This window comes from Megalops cyprinoides, chromosome 13 (assembly GCF_013368585.1).
Source record: "Megalops cyprinoides isolate fMegCyp1 chromosome 13, fMegCyp1.pri, whole genome shotgun sequence".
Taxonomy (NCBI): domain Eukaryota; kingdom Metazoa; phylum Chordata; class Actinopteri; order Elopiformes; family Megalopidae; genus Megalops; species Megalops cyprinoides.
This window is the reverse complement of record NC_050595.1, coordinates 9,040,810-9,063,456: the sequence shown is the minus strand read 5'-3', so window position 1 is coordinate 9,063,456 and position 22,647 is coordinate 9,040,810. Positions and strand designations below refer to the sequence as shown.

The 22,647-nt window shown below is 43.1% G+C and overlaps 1 protein-coding gene across 1 annotated transcript in view; it reads right to left on the bottom strand.

The window, feature by feature from the left end:
* Nucleotides 1-19,939, bottom strand: part of LOC118788430 (tumor protein p53-inducible protein 11-like) — a 49,975-nt gene extending 30,036 nt beyond the window's left edge. The window contains exons 1-2 of the mRNA XM_036544424.1: nt 19,814-19,939; nt 9,432-9,551 (exon numbers count right to left, since the gene is read on the bottom strand). The gene's annotated coding sequence lies outside the window, so the exon portion shown is untranslated. The remainder of the gene's footprint in view (nt 1-9,431; nt 9,552-19,813) is intronic.
* Between the last annotated feature and the right edge of the window lie 2,708 nt (nt 19,940-22,647).

Genomic DNA, 22,647 nt, shown 5'->3' with positions numbered 1-22,647 from the left:
AAGTAAAACAAGGTCTTATGGCTTGGACAGTGTGTTCCTTTCAAAAAAAGAGCAGTAAGCGCTCCTTGGCTTCCTCTGACATTCAAAGGCATTTTCTGTGATTTTATTTTTTACCACCCAGAGCAACCTTCAGGATCACCCTCAGGTGGGAGAACGTGCGCTGCAAAAACCAATCAGGGGCAGCTACCCATGTGTCTTTTCTCCTTGAGATCTATGGGGGTTGAGTGAAAACACAAGGCTAGTGAGGTTTAACCCCCAACATCACTGTGCATTTCCCAGCTGCAGGCCTATTGCTCCACTGCAGCTTTACCCATAATCCTCAGGCAACCCTTTTTCTGGAGCAGCAGCGGTCAGAGATCTCGAATCAGGAATTGAACCGGTTATTTTGACAGTAGTCAGAAAGTGGCAGTGTCACAGCTCTATGCTATATTCATGGGTTTAATGACCTGACAAAAGTTAGATACTAGTATATTATATCTGTCAGCATAAAGTGTCTAAACTACCACGGACCTGGTGTCGGGATAACCTTGGTGTGAAAAGACCAACTCCCTGAAGGTGCTGACACCATGAGGTCACAGATTCAGAGCCTCGGGTGTGACACTGCTGTCAGAGAGAGATGCCCCATAATACTCAATCTGCTTAGGATGAGATCATCAGCTAAAATAATGGCCAGACATGACAACAGACACGTATTCCTGTCCTGACATTCTCCGCTTCTCTCCACAATTTCATTTCTCAGAGGTACTCGGATTCACTGCTCTCATTTATAACCAATTAAAAAACATTGCCCATTCGTTGTTTCTATTGTCTGTTAAGCTAATGGTAGAACATCATGTGAATGCCAACTACTTTAGGGTGTTGGACTGGGGCTGAAGTGGGGACCCATGTGGTTACATACAGTAAGAGCCACACAGTTTCCTGTGTGGTTGTTCAGCTTTGTCTCGTTCAATTCTACAGCGCAGTTGGATTTTACTCCATCAATAATTTACAGTTAAACCCTCACTGAACACAAAGCCATTAAGATAGGCATCACTTGACATAGTGCTCACAGTGCTCCCTCCGTCACATTTCTCAGGGGGGAGTGGGGGGGCTCTAAACACGAGGCACACCCATACTCAATTACCAAACAACGGCAGTTAAAATTCATTCATACGCCCCTGCATTAATGCTCACGGTCTCTCATATCCCACGACCAATACGTACAGCACGGGGTTCTGTATGCGGTCATTCATTACCCCCCCCCCCCCCCCCCCCCCCCCCTCCTCTCCCCTCCAGCAGAGCCGTACAATGTTTACAGTGCCTAGTGCCCATTCTTAAGCTCATGGGGGTAATGGAGCAGGTAGAGAATAGGAATGAGAAGCGGAAGCAGAGACAGGACGGCTCACAGCTGGCACTCAGGAATGACTCGGGCGCTCTTGAGCGCAGCCATTTAACACTTGGAGGACTGAACGCTTTGGTGTGAAATGGGCTGTAAACAAGGGCTCACGCAGCCGTAAGGGCAACGGGGCTCCAGTTTTGTTACTACCAAATCTCACTCTGTTTTGATTACCGCCGTATTTGGTGCTCCTCGTCCGACGATTTACAGGAAATTTACACTGAACGAGAACCCTGTCTCTGGGCTGAGCCTGCCTCTGGGCCGTCGCCCGTCCGTTTAAAGAATGTGAATGTGTGAAGACAGAGTAAAGATCTGAAACAGCATTAGATGAGAGACAGGGAGAAAAAAAAGTATCCACCTATTTTAGGCTTACTGACTGTGCATCAATGCTTCCTGTGAGGTGCACACAGAAGCAGCAGGCAGGTTTATTCTTAGAGCGCCTACTACCGCAAAACCCCCCACAGCAGAAAGTGGGACAAACGTAAAAAGGCTGAACAAATACCCGACTAGCGGCCATTTGTGAAATTATTCATGTGAGGATGCAGTTCTTCGGGGCAGGAGATCGAACATGCTGCGGGAGAGCAGATGAATCACGAACGCCATTCATCTCTTCCTCCTTGGAGCTCTCACAGCGTTGCACCCAGGCTGCTGGCGGCACTGTTGACAGCACATTGTAGGAAACCCTTTAACACTACATGCGTTCTTGGGCTGTTGTTGAAGTCAACATGCATCGTGCTGCGTTTTGAATAACTTCAACACAAGCCTGGAAGGAATGCCAGTTTCGAGTGTCCTTAATTATGTACATTTGTGAGACTTCAGGGCAAGACTTAGGGTCTGTGGTAGATAAATAAGATAATAAAAGTTGCTGTTGAAGTGAATAATGGGGCCACTGACCCTGTAATATTCGCATCAATAGCAACTTAGAACTTAAAAATATGGTTTTTGTGTGCTTTCTGTACCTTCTGCAGCTCAAAACCAAATCAATACATGTATTTTGTCGAGTTACTACATGAGAAAATTTTAACACACACAATGAGGGGGCATATATTTTGCTTAATATTTTTTATATTTTATATGCATGCGTATGTACTTCTAGATTCTGATATGCTATGTTTGCCAGACATACCAGAGTGCTGTCTAATGACCGATATATGCAGCCTTCCCCTTATGTACAGAAATCCACAAGAAACAGCATAATGTGGCAACCAATTAATCCTGGAGTGATAACAGCAGACAGGAAGGAATACAATCCTTGCAAACAAATGACAGTTTTTCAGTTCTACATGGTGATCATTCCTTTCGGTGTTGAGAACACATAAATGTCTATACAGAGCACACTATGCGTAAATGATTGTACAACATGTCAGCTGAAAATCCACATGCTTGCATTGCCTCCTGCTTCTCCTTTGCTCTCTTGTAGGCAACATCCCTATGACAGTGCATGCCCTGAACTGACATCAGCATGGCCTCCCAGAAATGCTTATCAGCTAAAAGTCATTTTTTTCAAGAGATGGAGAGATAACTTTTTAGGTAATGCAAAGCATTTTAGAACAACCAACATAACAGCTAACCATTAACGTACGAAATAACTGCATTACTAATTGAAAGTTATTACCTTGTTGCAGTCATTCATTGATTTATGATGTATGTTATCACTGAAAGGCAATTATGATAATGTGAGTTATGGTGTTTGCTTCACTACCCCGGCCAGCCACTGGAGCCACTGACAATTTTACTCCCAACAAAATAAAACTCCAGCTCCTTCTGTATTAAAATCCTTCAACACAACAAACATTGAGGGTGCTCTGCTACCTTGTGAGACTGATTAAAAACAGCAAGTCGATAGTACATTTGGAAGATGACTTGCCACCTAATAAACAGAGGAATATGTAATTAGCTAAAGATGGAGTTCTTCACATTTTTTTAGAAAAGATCCCAGGCACGGTTTAAGTGCCGTTACATTATTTAAACATCAAAGAATTAGACTCGCAATAGGGCAGAACAACAAATGTTGCTTGGGGAGGCACAGAGAGACTTGCACAGCCTCAAACTAACTAATCTAAAAAACAAAAGTCAGAAGATTGTTGCCGCCGATGTTTCAAGGTATGAAATACCCCTTCGGCAAGGGAAAAAAAAAAAATTCTTAAAATATGACACAAAACTTTTGGAAACCAGTGTGTGAGTCATCGCTTTGATCCAAAAAAAGATAACTTGCATTTGGGGGGGGAAAAAAAGAGATTAACCAGCAAAAAAAAATGATTTAAAAAAACAAATAAGGGTTTTATTTTCCCTTGCTGGTCCCTTTCAATATTTAACAAGGTCTATATGATTTCAATTAGTGTGCACCGGAACATTTCAATGCAGGGCGCTGAAAAAATAATGAATCGCTTTCTGTTGGGATCTGACAGGCGATGAGCGCGGGGGCGGGAGCGCCGCGCTCTGAAACAATCCTGCAGCTCTTGCCGCCCGTGTTCTGGACCCCGTTTCAGCGAACGCGTTTCAGCGAACGCGCTGAGTTTACGCGGGCTTCCCCTTTTCCAGCGCCCCTGCAGGCCTCTGAGCCCAGCAGTGCAGCAAAACAGTGTTTAATAACACAACAAAACCGTTCTCGAAAGACAGGTTTTTTTGGGAGACTGTGGCCTCAGATGGCATCAGGGAGGCAGGCGAGTTGACAAAACAGCCGCGATGCTGTTGCGTCGTTGAGAGGTGCGCGGCGCGTGACTGCGGCCCCCCCGGCTTTACAGAAGGCCGAATTATGAAAGCCTTCATAGCTCTGCAGCTTGTACCGCAGATCTGATTAAGCCCCCCCCCCTCAAGGCTAATTACGGCGTGAGGAAGGAGAGCTTGTGTGGCAGAGCAGGTCCGCGCAGCCCGGCGACTCGGGAGATTTGGAAACGCAACAGAATCTCTTCTTTGTGCCCTAATCCATGTCAAGGAAAATCGATCTGATTTTGACTTAAAGGCTACCCGCCTCTTGCAATTGTGGTCTATGCGCAGTTGGTTTGCATCTCATTTATGGTGTGTTGGTGCTGCAAGCCCAAGGTAATACCTAAGCAAAGCAAATTTACATGGTTGTAGCGCACGCAAACTGGACCTCACCTCCAACACAGGCTCTCCTTCGATCGCAAAAACATGACTAATGTGCAGCATCTGAATCCAGGATAACTAGTTTAAATACGGTGCCTAAAAACAAGCCCCAATAATAGGTATTCCAGACAGTATAATGGTTTTTCTACAAGGAGGCGGGAGAGAGAGAGACTTGCTTCAATGGCATGGGGATGCACCTTTTCCCCTGACTGTAAGGTTACCTCTCTGCATTGGACTTGTGATTCTTCCAGTTATCTGCAGTTTAGCCACTGTGGAGAGGTGATAAATGTAAACAAAATTATGTGGAATATGCACACCCAGTGCCTTCTTCCCTATGCTCATTATGCCTTCCCTAAATTGTGTGCAGTTCTCCTGTAGATTGTGAGGTCATGGTGCACACTAGAAATGATAACAGAGGTGATAAAAATCACCATGCTGTGTTCAGCACTAGTTCCCAGCTATTTAAATGTATATACTTAAATATACAAAAGTGTATATTACTGAAATGCGTATATTGTCTATACTTAAGACCATGGTTTCATGTCTTTTATATTCCATTGCGCTGCAGCTGCAAATTAATTTTTAACTTAATTTTTTCAGCAGTCACACCATTTATGGTGACAGTGATGATGAACAGCTTGTTTGAAACACTTATTTGCAGCACAGATAACATCCCTTTTGTCATACTCTCCCAGAGTCTGCATACCGCAAACAGAATATTTTTCTTTTACTGAGAACAGCGAGTGTATGCTGTCTCTCCTACTGAGAACAGCAAGCGTCTATGCCAGACTCTAGAAGGAAAACAATGTACCAAAGAAAATACCATCTCAGCCTTGTGCTTTAAAAAAAAAGCAACACTGATTTCATACAAACGCTGAACGAAACACAGCTTTAACAGGCCTGTAACACTTTGTGCAGGGTGTTATGGATGGCACTTAAAATATTTACTTGCCAGGAAAATTTTATTCACCATAAGCACTTGTTTAGAAACAGTTATAGAAGCCCCTCGTGGAGTTTTCGCAGCAAAAACACACCAACTAAATGTCTAAGGTTTAAAGGAACTTGATAGATTATGTAGGAAACTCCCCTTCCCCCACGGATTGTTTTTTTATAACAACAGGAAACTGTAATTTCCTTGACATCTCCCAAAGCCTTGTCAAATCCCGTTGCTCAATTCCTAACAGTTTATTGTAGTCATGAGCCATCTTGAAAATGTATGTAACGACACTGCAGACAACACCAGCCTCACTGGGAAAAGGACCTCAGAACTGGATGAGCGTGTCGAGTTTAAATGCGGTGGTAATATGCGCCTCCACCTTAATCAAGGGGGTTGGAGTCTGCCTATTGTACAGCTGTCATTGTTCATAATTGGTTCTGATCTATGGGATTATTCAGAAGATGCTGAGTGCTTAAACTGTGTTATTAAGCAGGTAGCCAAGTTGTAAGCATGCATCTGCATACATCTGCATATATCTGGCCTCATCTGCATATATTTTGAATGATTCACAGAACAAATCATGCAACATAATATTTGGTCAAGTACATTAGCAACCTTAAAGGCTAATTAGAATTACTCTCCTGCAAAAATTAACCAAATGAAACTGGTTGGATTAACAAAAATTTTCTGTGCTCAGTATGTCCAACCAAGCATGTTCTCTGTATTTTTTAAATTAATTTATTGACCATATTTGGACAACTAAATCCCTATCATAATGTATACATGTGATTTGACATAACTATGTACGGTGTATATTAAATGGCAATATCTAAGTGAATACTGAAATGTTTTGGATAATCCTTGGTGCCATTTTGTTTAATGTGGACAGGATGCATGTATCATTATGCATTTCAGAGGAAACTGAAGATCCGCAGACAGTGAAGAGGCCAGGATGATACACTCCAGTCCCCTGAGGAGATTGTGTAACTTCTCTCAGCTGAATGCGCAGCGATGTGATTGGGGAGCTCGGCAGAGTGATGATAGCAGAGCTGCATTGCCTGGGAATGCCAATGACTACCCCTCTGTTCATGCCGCACTCAGGAGCCAACAGGCAGCGCAAATGCACTTTTCATTTCCACTCCATCATCAGAGAGCTCTTAACCTCTGAGGAGACTGGCTTCACACAGCCAGCACATACACACGGACCAGGCATGGTCATACATGTTGCATACGTGTGTGTGTCTGCAAACACAGACGCTACACATGCACAGACGTGCACAAACATACACACACACACACACACACACAAAAGCACGTACACATATACTCACACACGGATAGCCAGCACTGTGCAGGTAACCACATGAAACACTCCTTCTCTCCAAACTTAAAAGCACTTCTGTTGTTGGAGAGGCAAGGAAATGCTCCTTGTAGAAACCTCTTCGCATGTGTACTACACAGAGTGCAGTATTTCCATCCATTCCAATCAAAGTGTTCACTGATGTCATCTCTATTAAATGGCTTGCAAAACAGCTCCACGGCAGGTTTCAGAAGACAGCTGAACAGTATCCATTCTGCATGTTTTTGCAAGGGAAGTTACTGTTTATGCTCTTCCTTTCTCTGTCTGGAGACAATAGCAGTTGATGTGTGCATGTTAAGCACTTCTTTCCAGCAACAGAAGGCACATCATGGCACCTTCTCACCGGCCTCACTCTCTTGAAATAACATTCGAAAACACCAGACTATGAACACTCATATTAAGACATGTCACGGAAAAGAGTCTGGCCGCATTATGGTGATGCCTAGTAGTAGGACTCTAACTGCAGATTGTGTCTTCCCTTTTCAGATGGGCAGGAAAGAGGGTACAATAGACTCCCTGTGCATGAGCATCGCCCAACTGAAAGAGAGAACTTATGCAGAAGAGCGCAGTAGAACGTGCTAGCAGTTAGCACTGCAGAGTGAGTACAGAGGGCAGCTGTCTCTCTGTTGTTTTTTTCTTCCTTTAGCCTGGGGGTTGGGGAGGAAGAAGCATAAAAATAATGGTATGAGTGGGGCTTCCGAGCTAAATGAAGTCAGACTGTAAAGAAACAGACCTGAATGTACAAGAAAAGGACGATCCAGTATTAACAATGGGGGCACATGTGTTGAACTGACTGCTATTAAATATTGCAACAGTGGCACAAAAAAAAAAAAAAACAACTGCAACTCGTGGAACTTTATGGAGGTATAATACATACAGTACCTCCATCACACTCACCATATTTCAAAGCAATCTGTACATCAGATTGGTTCTTTTATTCTTCGGCAATCACTTCAAATCCATCTATAACAGTATTAGACATCTTGCTCGGACAGACTGACAGACACAGATGTGCCTAATGTGGAAGAGGTAAGAATGAAATGATGGTTGAAAGCACAAAGCAGCACTAGAACAGTAGAATTCAGCATGACTGGAACTGACCTTTCAGTACCCAAGAGAAAGTGTGGAATGTTTCAAACTACAGGCTCCACCCTCTACCAGCACTCCAAGATGCTGGTCCATAAGCAAAAAAAGCCCTGAGCCTCCACTAGAACACAAGTACAAAGCCCACATAAACCTACAGATCATATCCACGCAAAACCTGCGATGCCTGGAGCAGAGTGAAAGAGGACACGCCGTGCAGTGTAACCACAGAAGCGAAGTCAGTCAATCCAGACTCAATCAGGCCTGCATTATCACAGAAGAAGGAGCCATCTCATCTTACAGCATTATCAATACAGGTCTCATCCACTCTCATGGAACAGAAAAAAGAAGCTGGAGACTCCCGGAAGGAGCACTATGGGACCCTCCCTGGGAATGTCAGCAGTGTGCCTTCCACCAAAAACAAGAAAAATCTGCCACCACTGATTGAGTGGAATTAATGTCCAATAGTGACCCGTAGTACAACATCACTGCGAAATAAAACTGAGAGCATTGGGGTATGAATCACAAAAAATGACTCACTCACACACATACGATAACTTACCCTATTAACTGTGAGGAAAATACAAATTATTTGTGTCATTCTTCCAGACCATCAACACAAAATGTGAACCAAAACTATGCCAAATGAATGCATACTCACACGCATACAAGATGAGCAGAGCTGGCAGTGGATGTTTGTAATAACCTTATCATTCTGCAAAAGCATCAAATGAAGCCTAATGTCTACATAACAAGCTTGGAATGAAATCTCATTTTCCTAAAAAAAAAAAGTACTAAGTTCAGAGCCTCTTAATTAGACACTTGATAGTATAATCGGCACACTCTGTGACATCGCTACATCAGTAGGGGTTGTTGAGCAGTGGTTGAGTTATGGATAATGGATGAGATTTTTACGTACATTGTGAGTGATGGAAGGGCCTTTCACTCTGAGGTCTGCTACTCATCCTGCAGGGGAGCTGGTTTACTGGTTTATAAGACTGCAGCCCGGTGACAGTTACTGCATCGCACAGCCCTGGTTCAACAGATGTTTTTCTGGAGGAGACCTACTGACGCTGCCCCTTATAGGTCCGTCTCAGGTTAGACGGTCAAATCTCCATCTCCGCTGGCTCTGCAGGTCACATAACCCTCTCTTACGGGTCACGCACTCCATCACCCTCATCAACACCGCTGATTTGCTAACACTCCGGCAAAAATGAGTAAGCCTTCTGAACACAGCTCTATTTGTCGGCTGCTGCGCTGCAGCGGGTGTCGTGAGCAACCACACAGAGAGACTGTGCCCCCGTTATGAGGACAGAACATGTGGGAACGTCTGACAGTTTATCCAGAGCTGTTTGACACACTCAAAGTGCTGCTGTGAGCATGTATACCAAAGCTTTACTCCTATCAATCACTCCCTTACCATAAGGCACTATTAATGCTGTCAAAGTCTATCACACACGAGAACATACTTCTACCATAGAAAATAGTGATTTACAATGCCCACAATCTACTTAGCCACTGTTCACTGAAACAGACATCTGAAGTAATGCTTGCCAGTTAAAAGAAACAAAATCATTTTAAATACGTACTTAGATAAGTGTATTTGTGAATCCAGATGTTGGGGTCCACATCTAAATCCTGACCCCAATCGCTGGTTCTCCGATCAGTCCGGCAGTCCTGTTTCCTGGGCAGTAGCAACCTGTGGAAAACTGAAAAAGAGAGAGAAGACAATTAGAGTGCAGGAGCTGAGACAGCTCAACACACAGGAACTCAACACACAGGAGAGAGCTCAACACACAGGTGAGAGGGGGCTACAACTGCCCTAGGGGCAGAGATTCCATGAATTCAACAGCTGAAAAAGGTCCTTATCAAAATCCTGCTCACAGCTACCTTGACAGCCAGTCTCAGTGTCCAAGTGGCATGGGATGGGACTGGAAGAAAACCAGCACTCCCCACCTTCAACAGTGTGGCCACCAATCACTGACTTGAACACGTCAGCTAATCACTGGCAATCGTAAAGACTGTCATGAAAAGCTGACAGGTAAAGGCAAGCACAAACATGTATGCATGTAAAACACCTGCACACCTGGGATCACAACACCATGACAAATGAGACTGCTGACAACTCTGAGGAAAGCCACTGCAGCTGTGTGGGTTTAACTCTGCTCTCTTCAACTGCCTTTAATTCTATTACCTCCAGTTAGTCCAACAGCTTCATCTGACATAACAAGCACACAACAAGCATGAACCCCATCGCTGTCCCTCCACATCTGGCTGTGTAATTTGTGTTCCATCATGTCCTCGCAGTAATAAGATGATATCGATGCCATCCGCAATGAGACTGAAACACCCTCATCTGGATTTGCGTATGGTGCGTGCAGGTGTCTGATCACCCAACCATCAGATCAATCATCATAAGCGTCTTCCTTTTTGTCCAAGTTCTCAGTAATCACACACCCTCAATCTAATTTGGGCTGTTGACATTACAATGTTTTCCAATACGAAACTAAAATGACAAAACTCAGGCTTTGTAATGCAGCTCTAATTTGGTTCAGTGTAATCAAGCTTCAGGAAGGGAAGAAAAAAGTAAATGACATGCTGGCTGCATACACAGTGCTGTAATCTGGAGGCTGGGAAGCCAACTCTCATTTCCCATTTCGCTTGGAATTAAAACTAATAAGGAGAAAATAAGGTTAAATGCATCACAGCAGAATGCGAAACCATGCATTTTCTCAAAGTCAACTGAGAGCGGGTCAGCCAGTTAAGGCACTTGTTCTGACCAAAGGCTGGGCCCAAAAGCTCACACCCAGGGGGTTGAGTCTGATGTCTGATCTCTGTCACCAACAATGATTGGGAGTCCTTCGCACAGTAGGCTATACCGTTGTTGTTTGTGGTTAGATCGTACTGGTATCATTAGACAATACTGGTATTATATCCCAACTCATTCAATGTTTAAACGTTGTGGTGCACATTTCTGCGGGACCATATTTTGACCAACTGCAATCCATCACAACAGCGTTCAAAGGACTCTCACCACAGTTCAGTTTCTGCAGCCTATCTGAAGCTCCTAACACCTCTGAAACACAAAGACATCTGAGCGTTCTGTGTGGTCATCCCTCCCTTCCCTCTTGTTGTCTCATTCTTCAGAAACCTAGTGCACTCACTGCCCTTTCTCCCTACAGTCCAAATAAACACAGATTACATCACGGAGAGACGTTACATAAGACTGCATGTTATGCCACAGAGATCTCCATACATTTTGACAGGAGACAGACGCAAATTGCTTCGTCTGGGACGAAGGGGTAACTCGTTTTAACCCCGGCAAAGATGGACGGATATGCCAGCAGCGAATGGTTAAGATAATCAAGTTTCTGATTTTGTGGCTATGAATCATCAAGATGGACCATCAATAGGTCAGGCCACCGAGGGGTCAGCCATGAGTCACTGGCTGCTTTTGGCAAAAACTTGGAATGCTACTGTACACACAAGCAACACTACTGTTTCCCGCTCCCATTTTGTGCAGTCTCTTGCTAGGGCTGCAGCTAACGGCCATTTTGATAGTCGAATAATCTATCGATTATTGAAACGAATAATCAACTATTCGGATTATGAATCGCACAATTACTGAATGGCTCTTGTTTATCTATCGGCTTTTAAATTTAGCTTGAAGTTGTTTTAGGAATATGCTAACTAACAATAGAGACAACAAAGATGAGAACTTCATTCAAAAGTACGTCTTTTAATGAATGGTTACTAGGACTAATTTAATGAGGGCAGTGCAACGATGCTGGTCAACGATTACTAACTGAAAACTATGTGAAGCTTAATAACGCTAATGAAAACATAACGAACCATGTAACGTAACACAGGTGCAGCGTAGCATAAAAATAAGTTATGTGAGAAAGAGTTAAGAGTGAAATGCTGCCACACTTTTGAAGTCTTTGGTCGTGAAGGTGTTGCCATTTCTGTTGTTCACTCTAGTAAAGCAACGTAGCTTAGGCTACATGTCTGAGCATTCCGAGTCAGCACAAAAAACACGTCACCAACTAATCGACAATTAAATTCGTTGGCAACTAATTTGATCATCAATTTTAGTCGACTACGTCGATTATTCATTGCTCCCCTATCTCTTGCACTGTTACCTTTCCAAATCCGCCGAAAGTCCTGTTACAGGTTAGTTTGCACTTCAATTATTTTCAGAATGTGCCCACCTCGGCCACTCGTTGGCAACTGTCCGTGAAATTGCATTAATAATGCAGTCTGTGAGGCAAATCAATAATAATAATACCTCTATGTCTTCAGGGCATATCAAGCGTGCAGATACTCAATCAAGGCAACAGAGGTAATTTCTAAAAAAGCGATCTTCAGAATCACACCAGAAGTAAACAGGAGGCCATCTTTGCAGCGTTCGCTCTGAGCCCGGAGTATATCGCACACCGCCGACCTGCTGACCCCTGGAAGCCTGAGAAAATGAAATTCACAAGGAGCTGCAGAAAAGCACCTTCCACTCAAGCGGCCGGCGGGATACCAGGAAATTCAGCTTCCGAGAAGGGCAGAGGGAGGGCAGTGGTTTCTCACACCGCCCCCCCCCCCCACCCCCCCCCCCCCCCCCCCCCACCGCTCTCCCCACCCAGCCCCCCTCCCCTCTTCCAAATTCCAGCCAATGAAAACAGATGGCAGAAAATCTCTGGACGTTTCAGGGACGCGCTTATCTCTGGCCCGACATGGGTGGAACCTCGAATGTCCAATTTGCGCCCCAACATCAGAGTCCAGCGGGGGGCTTCATGCCACATTTCAGCTCTGCCTTTTCGCTCGGCCCGAAACACAGCATGGGGCTTGCTGCAATGTAGACAGCGATTAAAAGAATTGCAGAGAAATTCTGCCATGTCCACTTCAGCAAAACATGCCATGCTACGGAAGCAGTCTTTCCACTAAAGGTGGGATCCTTTTATTTAACAGCGATGAAATATACTGCATACATTAATTCATGGGCAATAGCATGACAAAAATAGAAGATGTACAACCAAAGGGCAGATTAAATAGATTTTTTTAGAATTCTTTTGTCCAGTTGGACTCTCAATAAGCAAATCCATAAACAGAGGGAATGTGGGAAAACACATATGCAAGTGGTAATTGTAAATTATGTAAATTATGTAAGACTGTGAGTGATAAAATACACATTTTTCTCCTTTTAATATGAAAAGATGCCTATGTACACACCAGATATGTGAATGAGATCAGAGGGTGAAATAGAGTGAATTTTAGTCTGCACTTAAATACTCTTACTGCTAAAGAGGAGCTGGTTTTAGACATTACACAAAGTAGCATGTTTCCTTTTATCCTAAATGATAATGATTCCCTATGATTTTATTTGATGCTTTGCAATTCGATACAAATTGGTACAACTAATTAAGCATGAAATGCAATAAATGCGAAAAGGCACTTCTTTTGAAAATTTGAAAAACCTTATCATTAGTAATCACCACAATATTGGACATTATTGCCATTACTGTTGCATAATTTCTGCCCCAATAATAGCTGTTAGGAGTTTCCAATGAGGTTTTCGCAATTACTGTTGAAACACGGAGCATGAAAGCTGATGGGAACATCAGACTAATGGCACAGACCCTGCAGTGAGTCACCTGCTTCCAAGCTACAACGTTTGCTCTTGTGACCAACCTATGAGTTGTGAATAAATTTCTGGCAAGCCGTAAAATTTTCAATAACAACAACAGCAACAAAAAATGCATTCCTCATCAGTTTCACGACCCAGACTTACAAAAATGACTGGGAACAGTCTTGAAAGAAGCAACACGATGAGCTGTGGCAAGCAAGACCACAAGAGTTTACCTGACCATCCACAGACACCTACCACCACAAACAAAGGAAGTATTATCACTAAAACAAGAAACAGACAGATGGCTCTGTAGAAAAGGCAGAACAGTTGAGGTAACAGTTATGCTCTCAGTTTCAAACCCTCTGAGCGAGACAGCTTGGTAAACATCGCCGCATCCTTATGTGCTGACACATACTGAAACTTTCCAAATTCAAAACTTCTTTGTTAAGCAAGACCAATTCACACATTACTTAAGCAGAAATTACTGGCCAACTCATTACATACTTATTTTGCATAACTTTGAAAGAGTGGCAAACTTTATCTTACATGTGACGTGAATTTATTTTAACTGACATAAATATTGTGGCAGAAACACAATTTGGAGAGCTACAGCAATCCGAAAGATAAAAAAAATCTGCAGAACTAAAATAAAATCTTGTGTTCTGGTATTCCCTCAAAAATAACAGGAAAAAAGAGACGTCCTGTCTCACTGAGTTACATCTCTGCCAGAGGATGACTCCTGACCACGTTTACCAACAGCTTAAGTTAGTTCCGCTATTTCACCTAAATGTACTTTTAAGCAGCACAGGGTCAATAATGTCTAAAACATTTGGGTACTTTCCGAGTAGCTCTTTACATAAAGCGGGAACCAGTATTGCACATCACACCGGACTGAAGAGATGATACATGGGTTGAGACAACATGAAAGTTCAACATTAATTGTGAATCTTCACGTTCTAGGATCAGCATATTTGCATCCGATAGCAGCAGGATGGAAGGTATTCGTTCATCCAGCTTGCAGAAAGGTTTCCTCAGTGAATTGAAAGCTGAATGTTTTTGCTAATTTTGTCGGATCATATGGCACTGTACCCTTTCTGAAGTAGCTATTTGCAGTCAGATAATGGTTTCGATACCAAGGACGTTGAAACATGTCCTCAGATTGCATGTTTGAATTGCATTTTGAATTATAGATACCAGGTGCATAACTAGCGCAGTAGGAGAAATTCCACCAATGGGTAGTTTTCACTTGTACAAATCTCTCTTAAATGCTTGGATGTCTCGGATCAGACCTCCAGCAGTGGTGTAATAAAAAGTTATTGTAACTTTGTGAACAATCATTTTCCAATCTCATTACACTATGAGTCGAGATTTGGGAGCTATTTGTGAACAGTAATGCAAACTAGCAAAAAAAGAGAAAAAGTGATTAGAGAGCCTTATGAAAAATTAAAACCCAGGCAACATCCATAGCTGAAAAAAACATGTGAAAACTCCAAATAAACACTTCCTGAGAATCATTTTCAATTGCTTTACTTTTTCCAGGTAACTTTAAAGTTGCTAAAAAATCAAGCTCCAGCTAGATATACATAAATGACGACTGTAAGGTAAACCAGTGATCATTTTTCCACAGAAAAACAACTGAGTCCTTTAAAGAACACATTGGAAAAGTGTTGTGGGGAAGCCTCACTGTATTGCTGCAGAAGTTTTCAAATAACTGCTGAATGAAAAAGCAGGATGCAGCGGGCTGACCTGCTGCCCACAGTATACCAGCAAGAGGAAGTAAAGGACCTTCCCCCCTCCCAGGCAATACTCCCTCCTCCGAAATGTGTCCCAGGAGAGAAATCAAAACGACCACCCCCCGGGCCACCAAAATAGGCAGCCACGCAATTCCCACACTCATTTTACCGTGTCGGTCCTTGTCACAAACTGCACCCCTGAGACAACCAGAAGAGACTTGTGTGAGGAGCAGAGAGAAACAACCCATCACCCCCTCAAGGGCTGTCATGCTGACAGACATCAATAGCGCATCCAACATTTGAGACTTAAAAATCAAACCTACATATTTTGTATGTTATGTGCATACATGAAACTGAATGTGTGTGCGCGTGTGTGTGGGGGGGACATTTCTGTGACAAGGTGTTGTTGTTAAAATACAGCTGGACCGCTTTAGATTGTTAACAGAAAGCGGGCCACCCTCCGTTTCCACATTCTTGGTGTGTGTCCCTCCCATCTCCACGCAGCCCCCAGCTCCTCAGGGGGCAGGAAGCCGTCTTTCGCCACCGGTGCATCCTCCCACACGAGCCCATTTACAGGAACACGCGGCGCCGTGGTAACGCCGCTTGCACCGCTGCTCGGAAGATGGCTGCCTGTTTCTGTTTGTTGTTCATCCGAAGCCTCATTTCCAGGCCCGGCGAGGGGCGCCGTAGGGGGAACGCGCCGCCTCTGTTTGTGTTGGCACCGAAGGCGCGCGCGGTGACATTTGCCTTTTTCGCTGAAACCCACAGAAGCACTTTGTGAGTCATCGCCGCGCGGATGTCAAGGAATGTGTCGCTTGGGGTGGGAAGCCGTCAGCGCCGCGGCAGGTCAAACGGAACGCCCGCCGCTGGAGCACCGGGCCCAGAAAGGCCCTCCCCTCTGCCCCGCTCTCGCTCCGAGAAACAGAGCGTTTTATATCACACCCCCCCCCCCATTAAAATCCAGTCCCCGCTCCCCCCTCGAGTGCCACTGAGGGAAATTAAAGTGCAAAGTGCATTACTGGCTGTGGGTGTGCCCTGCAAATTACACCAGAATCTGGCAATTAAAATCAACCTGAGGGTGCTTTAACTGCAATTACACCATTACTGGCTCATCTCTGTACTACCTCCACTTGTCAACAGTGCTCAGAATGAGAGGATGTGAGTCCCTTCTGGGGTGGTTTTGACATCAATGCTGTTCTAATTTTTTCCACCTACAGTACCACTATAACAAAGTGTTTAGCTGTGTGTTACAAGCACATCCAAATCAACCTTGTGAGGACTATTGACTTGTTATGCACTAAGAGAGCACAGCACTTGTTATGTTTGACAAAACTTTCCACTAGATTCATTTTCGATTGCTTATTGGCTTTCCTCTGTTATTTCAGGTTCAACACGGTGCATGAAATGTACAATGTATGGTCAAATGCTGATCATATTTCAGGGCGCTCTTTAAGAGATCCCATGAGAGGAGGCGAGAAGGGGAGGTGGCTCAGCCTCTGATAACGCTGCAACTGTATGCGGAGAGAGGACCGGAGAACTTAATCACCTCCTAGCCAGGTCCAGCGATTTTCTGCAACCACCTTGGTCAGACACCCTTGCTGGTCACCATGGTAACAGGGAAATCTGACCCTACCAATCTTCCCTTTTCTTTGACTTTTTGAGGACCAACACACACGCGCAAGCCGGCTTATACATGCCACATTGATTCCTGATTACAAGGTTCGGAATTACCCTTCAAACTGACTGTGGGGGAGTTTCACTGCCCAAACATTAGAGTAATTATAGCAACTGACACAGCAGCCAGTGCGATTACAGGGGTCACACAATTATACAAACAAGTTACAGACTAGTGCCCTTTCAGCTGGCAGAAAAATTCACAACAGATCGTAACATCTATGAAAGATAAGATGTAATGACACTGTCCAGCATGGATTTCACAGCCTGTGTCCAGTTGACAGCGCTTAATGAATTTCTTAAACTGCCCCACTTTTTCATTGTGATGGCTATTTCAATCACTCACTCCGTTATCCTCGTGTGACTGAGGAGGACCAGAAAACAGAGACAGTAATTAGGCGGAGGTTACAAGGCCATGCTATTACACATTACTGATCCGACACAGTTTCAGTGAAAAACGTGTTGCCGGCAATGAGCTGCACGCAACATTCTGGAACACTGCCCGCCCTGTCTTTTTGAGAACTCTTCAGGCCCAGGTCTACTCAGTACCTGCTTTTAAGATTTGTCACCGATTGGCCGAGAGCCATCCCGCTGGCAGAAAGGACCACCACACTGGCATTCACGGGGGGCCCAGTGTCTGATCCACACACATAATCTCCTGCTCAGACAGGGATCACGTCACTCAAATCTTTGTGCAGAGGACAGGAACGCCATTGGTTTACACTGTGGGCATCTCAGCCATCAGCACGCATTACGGCTCATGACACAGACCAGCTCAGCGATTCATTGGACCGCTTGGTTCCTAATAAGGAGCTACAGCAAGGATGGTTCAAAGAGAAAACAAAAGAGAGGTGTTTGGTTAGGCATACGTATTGAACACGCATACATATTGAAAAAGCATCCATGCGAGGTATATGGACTTATGTCTTTGTTATGCCCAGGTACAAAATGTTATTAATACCTGCTGACATTTTCCCAGAAAACTTCTGAAGTTAAGCTCCACTTCTGTTTACCCATATACTAAATAAATAGTCCTACATTATCTTAAATACGTTAAGCTAACGATTTTTTTTTTCTCTCATAACAGCACCAATGGCCATTTAAAACAGAGGAGCACAGAGTACAAAATGAGAGAAGAAATGTAAAAAATATATATATATTAAATAAAAATATATATATGAAAATGTTCAAATAACATTGAAATAAGCTTGGAACCAAGGACTAATTACAGTGAAATGCGCACAATAAACAGAGGGAGTGGGCTGGTAACAGTGGGCATAACACAAGAATATGGTTCGTGATGAAAATGGCTGAGAACATGGAGTGCTTCCTTAACTGGGCAAATTTCCTCACAGTCTCGCACATAATCTGCAGGGAAAACACATTCTTTCTGGTACCAGTACTTAATCGGTGCTATGTAGTGTGAGCGTGTCCTTCTGCCAACAATATTCTCAGCCAGTGAACAACGATGAAACTGGCCCGTTTTGGAGAATTTGCTGTTCAAAGGAGCAATGTTTTCAGCAATGTTTTGTGCTGGTGCACAATTGGGATGCTCAGTGAAAAGGAGATTAAACCATGTGGCGGTTCAGAAAAACACCCATATAATATTGTGCATTTAAAAATTACAGTTTATGAAATGCACTGAAATTAAAAGTTCAACCAGTCACACTGTATTTCTATTAAGGTTGACAATCAAAGAGCAGCGTATTCACTTCAAATGACTGAATCATATTCTCAGGAGGAAATGAGAGGACATCTATTGCTCACACAGAGCACAGAAGTTTGCCAGTCAGACTGCTCAGTGTGATCACCATACTTTCACAAGACCCAGCAAAACAGCTCCCTGCTAAAGATTATGCATGATTTTTCCACTCAGTCACCAACAAAACCAAAAAAATTGCTTTTGAGTTTAACTGCATCTAAAGTATAAACTATTAAAAGCATTTCTGTATTTAAGCTTTATGCACAAATGCTGATATTTCATTGCATGCACATGCACACGCACACTATTACGTGGAAAGTACTGTATTTCTGGTTAGTTGACTTTGCCCCCCGATTACTTTATTGCATATTACATCAGACTGAATTAACAAATAGTTATTCAGCAGCGTGTACAGGCATTAACACCACCATCGACACGTTTGTGTCGTTGTATTTATAATTCAACAAGTAAGAGCACTAATCAAACAAAAGAGGCTATCGTAGTGTGTACTGGTATACTTTTAAGAAATCAGCAGTTTTGAATGAAATTCAGCTTTGATTAGATCCAAATCGCCTTCTAGACGAGACAGAACATAGACCGCAAGTGCCGAATGCGTCTCTCAATTGCTTATAAATCGTCAACACGTTACCGAATGGGTTCAGTATAATACGATACACAGAGTCCAAGAGACTGCATTTTACGCCTTAATTCAGTAACAATCCATTTATTATTTCACCAGAACAGGCAAATCATTAACCGCGTGTAACAAGCCTATTTCTTGTTTACTCGCAACTAAATAACTCGTGACAGTTCCAGGATGTAACACATAGCCATACTTCTATAATGTTTTATTCTGAAATCAGAATTCTTTCTATTTATCCAATGACAATAAGTCGTACCTTAAATCACATATGAAGAATCCTGCTATCAAAATGTGTACAAGAGACAGGTATGTTTTATAAAGATCAAATCGAACAGTTTCCACCAAATAACATCAGCTACAAGTTAGTTTCAAAATTTCAACTTTTATCTTTTATTTCCTTGCATGCATATTTACAAATATTTAATCTTCAACAATGAAAGAGGAACAAAGGCTGAACAGGTAACGAATTTTTAAGTGGCTGCAAAAACACACGCAAGTCAGTGGTAGCCTTCCCAACACACTTATATCTTCTTTTGAAACTGTCAGAACCCCAAAACGCAAGCAACCGCATTCGCATTTCAAAGATAAGAAAAAACTCTTACCAAAATGCTTAAATCATACTCTCCCGATTCTGGCCAGTTTCCCCTCGTTTATTGCAAGTCTGTGACAGCTTTGTGGTTCAAGTATTTACATCGCTGTCCTTTGGTTTAACAAACACAGCCGACAATCCCTCAGAACATACACGTTTACCGTAATATTTGAAATAGACAGAAACAACATCGTAGCACGGGTACCGTAATATGTAGATTATACACAACCAATAATTTGTTGCGGCCGAGCGTTTTCATTAAAGCGTCTCAGTGTTCAGTCTCTCAGTAGATTTAATGACATCCAATTCATTCACAATATAAGAGCACGTATAGCAAGACCATTTAAATGCAATCCTTGAGCACGGCAGTTCAGATTTAATGCCTCTTTGATTTTTCAAGAGCAAGGAGAAAGGTTGATATAAACTCAATTAATCTATTAATAGTTAATATATTAGGTGTAATGCAACTCTCCAGGTATTCACAACAATTCTGAAATATAGGTTTATTCACTTCTGAGGGATAAATGCTAGAGTACCAGAGGGGTTAACATTCCCCTTCAGTCTGATGGGAGGGGGAAACCTCTAAATAAATTATTTTTCTCCTTGGAGCATATTTGTCATAAGCAGTGGCTAAAAATACACCACTGCATAATGTTTCACTGTTAAGCAAAGTGAGTTTTCGGGTGCATATGCTTGTGCTGTGTTGGTGGGCCAGTAAGGAAGAAGTGGGAACCATTGGATCTGTGCAGTGATGTGTTAAGTATGTGCCGTACAGCTCTAAAGATGAAATGTCAGGCTCTCGTGTCTCACAGCTGACAACGATCCACCCAATTGTCTGTATTCTTCCCTCTTGAGCACAAATGACATGTGGTGAACATTCTGGCTGATAATGGTCATCCAGGCTTTTGTTTCAAATAAGTGGTAAGATATTGCCCCTCTATACACACATATACACACATGCACTGTAATGAATTTTGATTTGATATCCATGAAATGAGCTATTTAGATGCATGTTGCTGTCATCACTAGCATGTAGCGTCTTTTTCACACCAGCAGCGATGATTTCGAATGTGTAACGTTGCTGTAGAAATGACGTTTACACAGGGAAGAGGGGAAGGGCATGGTGATTGTGCAGTGAGAACCGTGTTTAATTTTCACCCACACAGACATTCAGACTGACACCATTTTTCATGCAATTCCCTCAGCCCTCTGTGGGCAGTCAGTCCTCAGTATCCCAGGGGGGCCTTCAGCACACTGTTCACACAGGCCCACACTAACCAATCACAAACTCACATAGACCCACACTAACCAATCACAGACTCACATAGACCCACACTAACCAATGACAGTCTCACATAGACCCACACTAACCAATCAGAAACTCACACAGACACATGTTAACCAATCGCAATATCACATAGACCTGTGCTCAACAATCACAAGCTCACATACACCCCTGCTAACTAGTCACACCCTCACATGGACCCACGTAAATCAATCGCAACTGCACATTTACCCACACTAACCAACCACGTAGTGATTTCCCTAAATTCCACAGGTCATTTTAACCCCTCTCATTTCATATCTTATCCCTAAGTTAATTTTCACAAAATATACACTCTCACACATGGTGGCACAACAAAACAGTTTTGTATTGCAAAGACTTTTCATATACTTTGAGCTGCATATCATATATATATCATATATTCAGACTCCTGGAGGAAAGCCAGGGTTCTAATTGTGAGCAAATACTGTCAAAATATTAATAAATCAGCCTAACCTAAGGAATTGCATTTGTCCCTTGAAATCATTTTCATATTTAGACAGGAGAGGGAGATTGTATCAAAAGAGGAGAAATTTTAAGGAGAGGAGAAAATGAGAAATCAGTTCATTTCTAAGAAAAAAATGCCTCCACACCCTTAGAGGAAGGCTATTAAACATGTTTAATGGCACAGCAAACAATCCCAACAGGACAAGGAATGACAGCAGGAGCAGGCGTATCTCTGAGACAGCTGCAGCTTCACTGAACGGAGCCTGATCCCTCCATAGCAACTGCTACAGCCGAGTGCCCATCACAGTCATTCTGTGCCCCGTACTGCTCAAAACCGCTGTACTGTACACGGCCCTGTTTGGGATATCACCTCCTTCCATCTCTTTCTGATTGGTATCCCTTTCCAGTTTGGAGGTGTCGGCCCTATGACAAATGGGAGAACTGGTGAATCTGTTGTTGTCACGCCCTGTGCAGGAGGGGGAGGGTTTCCTGGAGGTGGGAAAACCGCAGGCCGCCCTCGTAATAATCGTCCTCCATTTGTCAATCTCTCGTTCTAGCACGAGGGTGAGCCCGCAGCTGATAAATGGCGTCGTGACTCACGCCACGTGCACTTTCACAATGCAGGGCAAATCTCTCTGGGTTTATGTGAAGCTGGAATCAGCATCTACGCAGGCGCACACAAAGCCACACACGAAGGGCTGTCTATTTGCACGAAGCTTTCTACAAACCCATTGCAAAATTAAATAGACTGGAAACATGAAGCATTAGTCAGGCTGATATATAATTCAGAGCATACACACTAAGGACATTTAGAATGCAAATTCATGCAGAGCCATGGAATGTTTTTCCATGGATGGAGTAAAGTCGGTATTCCCGTCAACATGTTTCTTCATTATGAACAAAATGTACTCAATAAAAATAGCTTTTTTCCTTTTGTTTTAACAGGAAAAGGAAACAGGAAGAGTAGAGAGATGAGGGGGTGAAAAGAGAATGCAGTATGAGAATCAAAGGCAAGAAAACACCAGGTCCTGTAGAGACAGTCATAACATCAGAAGAGTAATAGCAAACTGACATAT